Raw genomic sequence first — 8,741 nt, 5'->3', positions numbered from 1 at the left:
GTTATCTTTAAAATCCACATGTTGAACCTCAGTCTAATTTAATCTCTTGGAGGCAGGAACAATTCCAGTGTTAAGACAGTGCAGAGCACAAAGGGAATTCGGAGAACTACTAATAATAACCAAGTGCCAACTATTCTTCAGCTGTCTGCTGCTATCTAGTTGTTTCAATTTATTGCATGACTTTAGTCGGGACAGAATCTGAAGTACAAAGTCCAGAAAAGGACTTTGGTACCTATAGGTTACATCTTGAAGTGTCCATGTGATAGGATTCTCCCTCTAAGAGGAATTTTAAGAAGCCCACACTTCTTAAATCACAGAATCCCAAAATCCTAAGGGTTGGAAGGGAGCATACATATATATAGACATTTGGAAAAAATGCTGTTTAGAATTAGCCTCTGAAAACAATGCTATGTTTGAGCTCCCACCACTCTCCATGACAGATGAATTTTGCTACATGTCAGCTCACTATCCAGAATATTTGTTCTTTTAGACATAGACTAAGATTCACTCTCTTCCTGTAAACCATAAAGAGCATCCTTCTCTCCTGTCTTCTGTGTACAGGTGCAGTGATCTGAGCACTGAGATAGATCCCTTTCCTTCCTGAGACTGGAAGTTCAAATCTGTCTCGTGCTGCAGGACTGTGTTGAATGTCAAGCTGCCTTGAAAGAGGCAAGTGGAGGCTGCATGAGGAGGCTGTTCTGTTTGGAAAAGGAATGTAAGACTCTCGGAAGAAGAGATCTTACAGACAGGTAGCTTGACTCCCCAGGAGGAAGTATTAGTCTCAAAAATAATGGCCAAGATATGGATATGAAGGAAGGATCTCATGTAGCTCAGCAGCTCAATAATGCTACTGCTAGGAACAGGCCTCAGGTTTCACACCAACTGTGCAAGGGCTCAGAACTTGTCAGATTTTGTCTAATCTTGCCTTTGCCTATTTGGAGCTTTGGGTGTGCTTAGCTGCAACAGTGTTAGTATTTGCACTTCTCACCCTATCTATGCTCATATATTAGAAAAGAAGAATCAACTTAATCAGATTTAGATAGCAAATGTCTGCAAGAAGCTTATTTTGGAAAGCAACTATAAAAAGAACAGCATATTTTAAGAGAGCTTTTCAAAGATAAACTAAAAGAGTAATATCAGAAATTGATTTTCAGACAATATAAGGAAGAGAGTAAATATAAAGTGCAAAGATTCACTGCATAGTGACATATGTATCTAAGTTTCAGAGAGTAATTCAAATAAGCTCTTGTGTTGTATTTACTCTATGGGGCAGATGTAAGGCAATGGTGCAGAAGGTGGTTATGGCTTGGCTTCGCTTCTACAACCTGAGAGACTCCTGTAGTGTTTCAGGTTCACAGACTGGTTGGGAAGTTAGATCAAGGCTGATATTAAGACCAATGCTACATTCTGCCTATGGTTTGGGCTTCTGAATGAAATAAAAATTAATGGCTCAGCTAAAGAGAACAAATGGAGCTAATTTTCATATCGTGACTAATGTTCACTTCTTTACCATACTGTGTTTTGCTGTGAAAAGCTGCTCTTGGAAACAAAAACAATGGCAACAAAAAGACAAGTTTAAGAGAATAATGAACCAATAAAGACTTTTATCCCATTGTTTTGCTGTGCAGAGAGAGGGTCCTGTGCCAAAGCTAGGGTTAGGGCTTTAGCATCCATGGTGCTGATCTGCTTTGCAGCCTGGAGGGCCAACAGGAGCCTCAGTGGTTTCAACACAGGCAAATTCAAGGACCAGGATTACCCCATTGGAATGAGTAAGCCCAGGCATGGGCACAGAATGGGGTCTGAGCAGCTGGAGTGAAGCTCTGCAGCAGAGGTCTTGCCAGACAACAAGATGAACATGAGTGAGCAGGGCACCGTGTCAGCTGTGAGGCACGTGAGCACCCTGGCACATGAGCAATAGCATGGCCAGCAGGCAATGGCTGTGGTTTTTTATCTCCAGGTCACATTTGGGTTCAGAATTGGGGCCTCTGATATAAGTCAGTCCAGCTGCACAGATGCCAGTGCAAGATCATTAAGATGATTAGGGAGCTGATGATTAAAACATTATAAGGAAGAAGAGCAGAGGGAGCTCTCCCTGTGTAGCCTGAAGATGAGAAGAACAAGGAGTTTTCTAACTGCTGTCTTCCATTACCTGAGTGGAGCTGTCTGATAGCATGAGAGTTGCCTCTGAGGTACACAACAAAAAGGACAAGAGGCAACAGTTATAAGCTGCAGCATGGGAAATTGGATATAAGGCAAATTTTACAAGTGGCTAAACACTGGAATGGGGCACCCAGTGAAACTGCACAATCCCTGCCTTGGGAGTTTCAAATCCCAGCTGAACAAAGCCTTGAGGAACTTGACCTAGCTTTGAATTTGGCTGTGCTCAGAAGGACTAAGGAAGACTAGATGAAACATGGAGGTCACTTCTAACCTCAGTGATCCTACCATTCTTTGATAAAAACAGCAGACTTCCACATTTTTTGGACAATGTGAAATGATACTCTCTCTGCTAAGTCTGCTACCATGCTGAGATGGCCTCATGATGAAAAGCTGTATTTAAGGTTACTGTTAGATTTACAGTTGGACAGACATCTACAGCAATAAGTAAAATAAAAGTTACTGAGTTAAAAAAGTTGGATTAAATTAAGCTTCAGATAATAATGAAGCATAACTAATTTGCATCATTAAGATTCTCTACCTGAAAGGACTATTAAGACAAGGCTAAATATAGCATTTAGAATGTTAGAATCATAGAATAGCTAGGTAAAACATGGTTTTGATTTGAAAAGGGATGATAAAGTAGGCTTTGAAGCATGACTCCTAAAATTTCTTTACCATACCGAGTTTCTGCAGTGTGAGTGGCTTCTCAGCCAATGCTAAGACAAGGCAAGGCACAATCTTGCAGAAGATAAATTCAAGATCACTGACCTAGCTGTGAAAAGAATGTTGTTACAACTCAGCTATAGCAGGGAGTAACCCTTTCTGATACATAGTTCATGATCCAGCTCTTGGGATCCTCATAGCTCTGAAGAGAATGCCTGTGTTGGGAGTCTGCTTCTGCAAGATCACAGGTAGCAGAGGAATTTAATTCTGTGTAGAATTCGTGGGCTGGTTCTTGGAATTAGGTATGCTGTAAGGCTGAGATCTTGCTAAAGGCTAAAACCTGCAAGGCTAAACCTGAAAGAAGGGTCTGGATTGGTAACATCTTCAGCAATTATGTATAGGGAATTTATCTTTGTGTTAAGAGCCCAAACTTGTTCTTTATAAAGACTTGTAGTGAAGCATGCATCGTGGTTTTCCAAAAGGCTTTTAAAGTATAAAATTTTAAGGTGCCTGAAGGTTTATTTATGTTTCTTGGGACACATGCAAACTGGGCTAAAAATATATTTTGTAATCAAACTTCTTCTAAATTTACTATAGAACTCTACAGAGCCATGCTAATTATATCACTGTGAAAACATACACCAAAACTGTAAATTACTAAGGACCTGAAGTTAGTATTTTAAGTGTGATATTAATTTGTAGTGAATTAGCTGTTAAACTGCAGAGGGTTAATTAGTTCACTGCTCATTTCTGTTCTGTTGAGTTCCTGTAAGGATGAATCTGTCCTAGGTTGTTCAATTTTCTGCAATGATTTAGATACCCAATGTGTTTAAGAATTATTCTTTTTCTAACTTATCTTAGTCACGCAAAGTAAGATTAATTTACCATTTTAAAAGCTACTGAATTAGAAGGGTTTTTTTTGGAACCACTATTCAAATAATTAAAAAAAAAAATTCAGGAAGCTTTGTGTTTACCTCTGAGTAAAATTCAGAATGCAATCTATGTGACTATTTTAAAATCTGTCATTTAATTTTGCTTTATATTTGTTTTAGCATTTTTTGGTGCTTATTTTTTCATGTTTTTATTTTCACCAAAAAATGGAAGTGTTCATTAAGTTACTTTCTCAGCTTTGACAAACTGGTTGAACTGGCAGTTACTCACCATATTTTTTGCAGAATAACTTTAACACAACTATGCTATGGTTACCTAAATAGTAATAGCAATAGAAACATTAGTAATAATAGTAATTTCAGAGAATTCTTTCTACTGTAACTCTGGAATGCATGCTGTTGGTATCTGCCAATTGCTCTAAACTAAATAGTTCTTTACATTTGAGGATGAATGTTTATTCCACAGTTGGATAGATAATATGTACTAAGTCACTTTAGGGAAAAAAAAAAAGTAATTTTAGCAGGATGCAAAACTTTTCTGAAAAGAAAAGGAAACAAAAGGTTCTCATTTATTGCAGATAGAGAACTAGAAGTCCTGACAGCCATCAACACATCTATGGTACTGATACAGTTTAATCTTTCATATTCTGTCAAATAACAAAATCTAAGTTATCTCTCATTTAAGAAATATTGTGCAATTCTAAATGGTATTTTAAAACTGAAAATAATAATGGGTCAGGTCTCATTTGAGTAATAACAAACACAGTTATGAACTCAAGCATATAGTTAAATGCATTCCTGCATCAATGCCACGGTTGTTCTGGAAGACAGTCAAACTCATTACATTATTTGGGCTACAAATTTTCAGCCTCATTAAAATCCTAATTGCTTGAATGTTGCCATAAAATGGGGGAAATCTGATGGACAGTGTTCCTGAAAGACAACCCATGTGCTAGCAAATGTTTCTTTAAGGTATTTTTAATGTCACAAAAAATAATACAAAACTAAAACTAACAAATGAGGATGGAAAAGAAGAAATATCTTTTTTAGTTCCCTTTCCCATACAAGACCCTTTTGTTTCCATTAAAGAAAGAAAACCGATTCTCTGAAGTTTTGAGTTCTCTAGATATTTTAGTGAGTTGCTAACTGTCACTACACTGCCTTTTTGACAGCTCATCAATAATGCAAAACCAGCCTATATAATAAATTAATGTTTGGTTACTGAGACTAAAACTGTCATCATAAAATGCAATCAAAGTAAATGCCATAAAGTTGGAAAATTTAGTTTATACATGTGAGTCATGAATGGTTAAAATCAGCTTCTCAGAGAGCTAGTGTATTCACATTGGAGCTTGCTTCTGGAAAACAAAGACTCTAGAAAAAGAAGATTCTGCCCTGCAGTAATTGCGGTTCCTCAAAGAATCTTGTGTACAAAGACCTCACTTTTGCTGCAGAGATCTCCCAGTTGTGTATGTGATAGCCAGGCTTCCACCCCACACAGAGGGCAAGGCAACTCAGATAACTGCACAGCTTCTTCCCTGCCCAGAAACCTGGTGTCTGCACTCTGAGAGAAAACTATGGGCTCCAACCATACTGAGTAGCTCAGAAAATTACATTTACTCTAAAGTGATAAACTTTCTTCGAGTATCTGAATAAAAAGACCTTGCTGCTGGAGGCCTTTCCTGAAGGTGACAGCCAAAGCAATTTAATGGATTGAAGTCTGCTTTGCCAGACTGAGCATCTGACCTTAAAGCTCCTATTGAGGAATAATGACTGATAATTGTGGGAGTGGACATTTTTAACAGTATTTCCAGTATTTCAGTTACTGTTCCTTGAGTCCTCGTAGGTTCAGACATAAAATCAATTGCAGAAGCCACATCAACATTATATAGATGGTACTGATAGGGTCTGTTATTCACTCAGAAAGTCTTTCAGCTGGAATATAGAATATTTATATCCTCTCATGATCTCACAAATCTTTCCAGGCACAATTCTTTCACTTCTCAGAACCCAGATGACAGGACCACATTGTGTGGGAGAGGCTTGCACTTTCTGGTTGCGTGTCTGACAGAGGGTTATCAAATATGACAGAGAGCCTTAAGGAAATGTAAAGTTTTTCCTCTATGAAAGTAGAGCTATATTCTCTTTATATCCAAAGGGTATTTGTTGGTTTCTTCCACACACACACACAAAAAAAGTGTAATCTTAGGGAGGGAAAAAAGGAATCAAGAAGTGAATAAAATAACTAACATAGAAATCAAATGCAGCTTTCAAAACAAATGTGGAACAGGGCTTTACGATAAGCCTGACCATGTGAAAAAGTGCAGGGTGGGGGCAGGGGGCTGGCAACATGCTGGGATTTCATTTATCTTTGACAGAATACAAAAATATCCACCACTTTTGTTGGGGTTTTTTTTCAAAATGATGAGGCAACAGATCTGGTATGGGCACACATGGTGACAGGTTGTTTAAAAATTCCACTATCTTGGCTTACCCTGAGACATTTGTGAAAGAAACTGTTAGAAAGCAATTGCCAGAAAAGTTTCTGTTTGCTTCTTGCTGACTAGTTAGAATATATGGAAGTCACTATATATTCTCACTTCACTGGAATCCTTCTGGGAAGCTGAAATGATACACAAACCTAATATATCATAGAGGTTATATATTTATGTGTTTTAGTGTGTGACTATCAAAGGCAGTGGATCCAACACTTACTCAGACTAGTCCAGGTTATCACCCTCAGCATGTGTGTGTTTCTCTGAATATTTACGAGTAGAAAATAGATCAGCAATTGGTGCTCCCTGATGGAATCTGTGGTGGGGTCTGCTCTCAAAGGTTAAATCTGTGCCTATTTTGGCAGAAATACTGATTTCTTCCATGCCTGAAACACGGTGAGCTGATGTCTGCTTTATGTTATTATGAAATACATGCAGTCATGTGCATGAATAAGGAAAAGCACAACCTGAGTGATGGAGGAGGATGGCTCAAATGTAGCAATTTGGGTATTTCTGCTCTTGGGTTCAGAATTGCTATAATGATAGTTTTCCTAAAATAAATGGGTTTGACTTTAGTTGCAATGAAGAAAATAACAGGAGAATATACCTATTATCTGTAGAGGTGGAATGTGCTAATTTCTTCTGCATCAGCCAATTCACAAAGTAAGTTTTAAATATGAAGACTTTGCCTTCAAAGATGTATTGCTAACGGTAGCAGTGATTTTATGGACACTCTGGAAGCAGGCTGAGGAAAAACATGTAGGTAGAGATTAGGCAGAGAAAGAAACTGCAAAGTATATTATTCCTAAAAGATTTCTAACACTCACATATTTCCTGCAGATCAGATGATATTTGTTAGAAATACAAGAGGCTTAGAAGTTAGTAGGCATGGCAGGGAAGGATAGAAAAGAATACTTCCAATTGTCAAGAATAGTCCACAAACACAGGAATTGACTAAAGAGGAAGAAGTACATTTCTTCTGCTGAAATTAAAATACCTTCCTTAAGTGCTCAGCTGAGGTTTTGTTTTAAGGCTGACTGATCTTATTTTCATTGAAAAGAACATTATTATTTAAAGTTTTGGAGGCAAACTGTATACGAACAATCATTTTGGCACCATCCTTGCTGCCATATTAAACACTCATACTTTAGCAGCACCTGAAATTATCTGCTTCCATGACCTAGTGATGAGTTGTCTTTCTAGAAAAATGGCATTCTTATATTTTTTGGCAACCTGTTCAGCAATGAGATCAGTCTGACCCTTGGCTCAATTGAAGGTGTATGAATAATATTTCTTCATTCAAAAAGACTTAATCAGCTTGATTCCTTGCCCTTAAAACTAAACCTGAACTGTAATCTGACTTTATTGACTACTAAAAATACTCCCAAGTCACAGAACGGTAGGGATTGGAAAGAACCTGTAAAGATTATCTAGTCCAAACGCCCTGCAGAAGCAGGTCCACGTAGATCAGGTCACACAGGAATGTGTCCAGGTGGCTTTTGAAAACTTCCAGAGAAGGAGACTCCACACCCTCCCTGGGCAGCCTGTGCCAGGGATCCCTCACCTGAACAGTAAAATAGATTTTTCTTAAGTGGAACTTTTTGTGTTCCAGTTTTTGTCCATTACCTCTTGTCCTATCACTGGACACTACAGAAAAAAGTGTCGACCCATTGTCTTGACATACACTTTTCAAATACTTGTAAGTATTAATGAGGTTCCCCCTCAGTCTCTTCTTCTTTAGGCTGAACAATCCCAGATCCTGCAGCCTTTCCTCATAAGAAAAATGCTCCAGTTCCCTGATCATCTTGGCGGTCCTGCACTGGATTCTCTTTAAAAGTTCCCTGTCCCTCTTGAGCTGGGGAGCCCAAAACTGGACACAGGACTCCAGATGAGGCCTCACCAGGGCAGAGCAGAGGGGGAGCAGAACCTCCCTTGACCTGCTGGCCACACTCTTCTTTATGCATCCCAAGATGTCATGGGCCTTGGTTTGTTATCAACCAGGACTGCCCAGTCTCTCTCTGCAGAGCTGCTCTCCAGCAGGTCAATCCCCAGCCTGCACTGGTGCATGGGGTTGTTCCTCCTGAGGTTCAAGACTCTGCACTTTCCCTTGTTGAACCTCATGAGGTTCCTCTCCGCCCAACTGTCAAGCTCATTGAGATCCTGCTGAATGGCAGCACAGCCTTCTGGGGAATCAGCCAGTCCTCCCAGTTTGGTGTCATCAGGGAACCTTCTGAGGGTACACTCTGTCCCCTCATCCAGGTTGTTGATGAAGATGTTGAACAAGACTGGCCCCAGAACCCTGTGGAACCCCAGTGGCCAGAGGCCTCCAACTTGACTGTGTGCCATTGATCACCACCCTCTGGGCTCTGTCATTCAAGCAATTCTCGATCTACCTCTACCTCACTGTCCACTCATCCAAGCCACACTGCCTGAGCTTTTTGATGAGAATGTAATAGGAGACGGTGTCAAAAGCCTTGCTGAAGTCAAGGTAGATGACATCAACTACTTTCGCTTCATCTAGCCAGCCAGTTAT

The sequence above is a fragment of the Colius striatus genome, chromosome 1 (assembly GCF_028858725.1).
Source record: "Colius striatus isolate bColStr4 chromosome 1, bColStr4.1.hap1, whole genome shotgun sequence".
Taxonomy (NCBI): domain Eukaryota; kingdom Metazoa; phylum Chordata; class Aves; order Coliiformes; family Coliidae; genus Colius; species Colius striatus.
The sequence above is the reverse complement of the archived record's forward strand: the minus strand, read 5'-3'. Positions refer to the sequence as shown.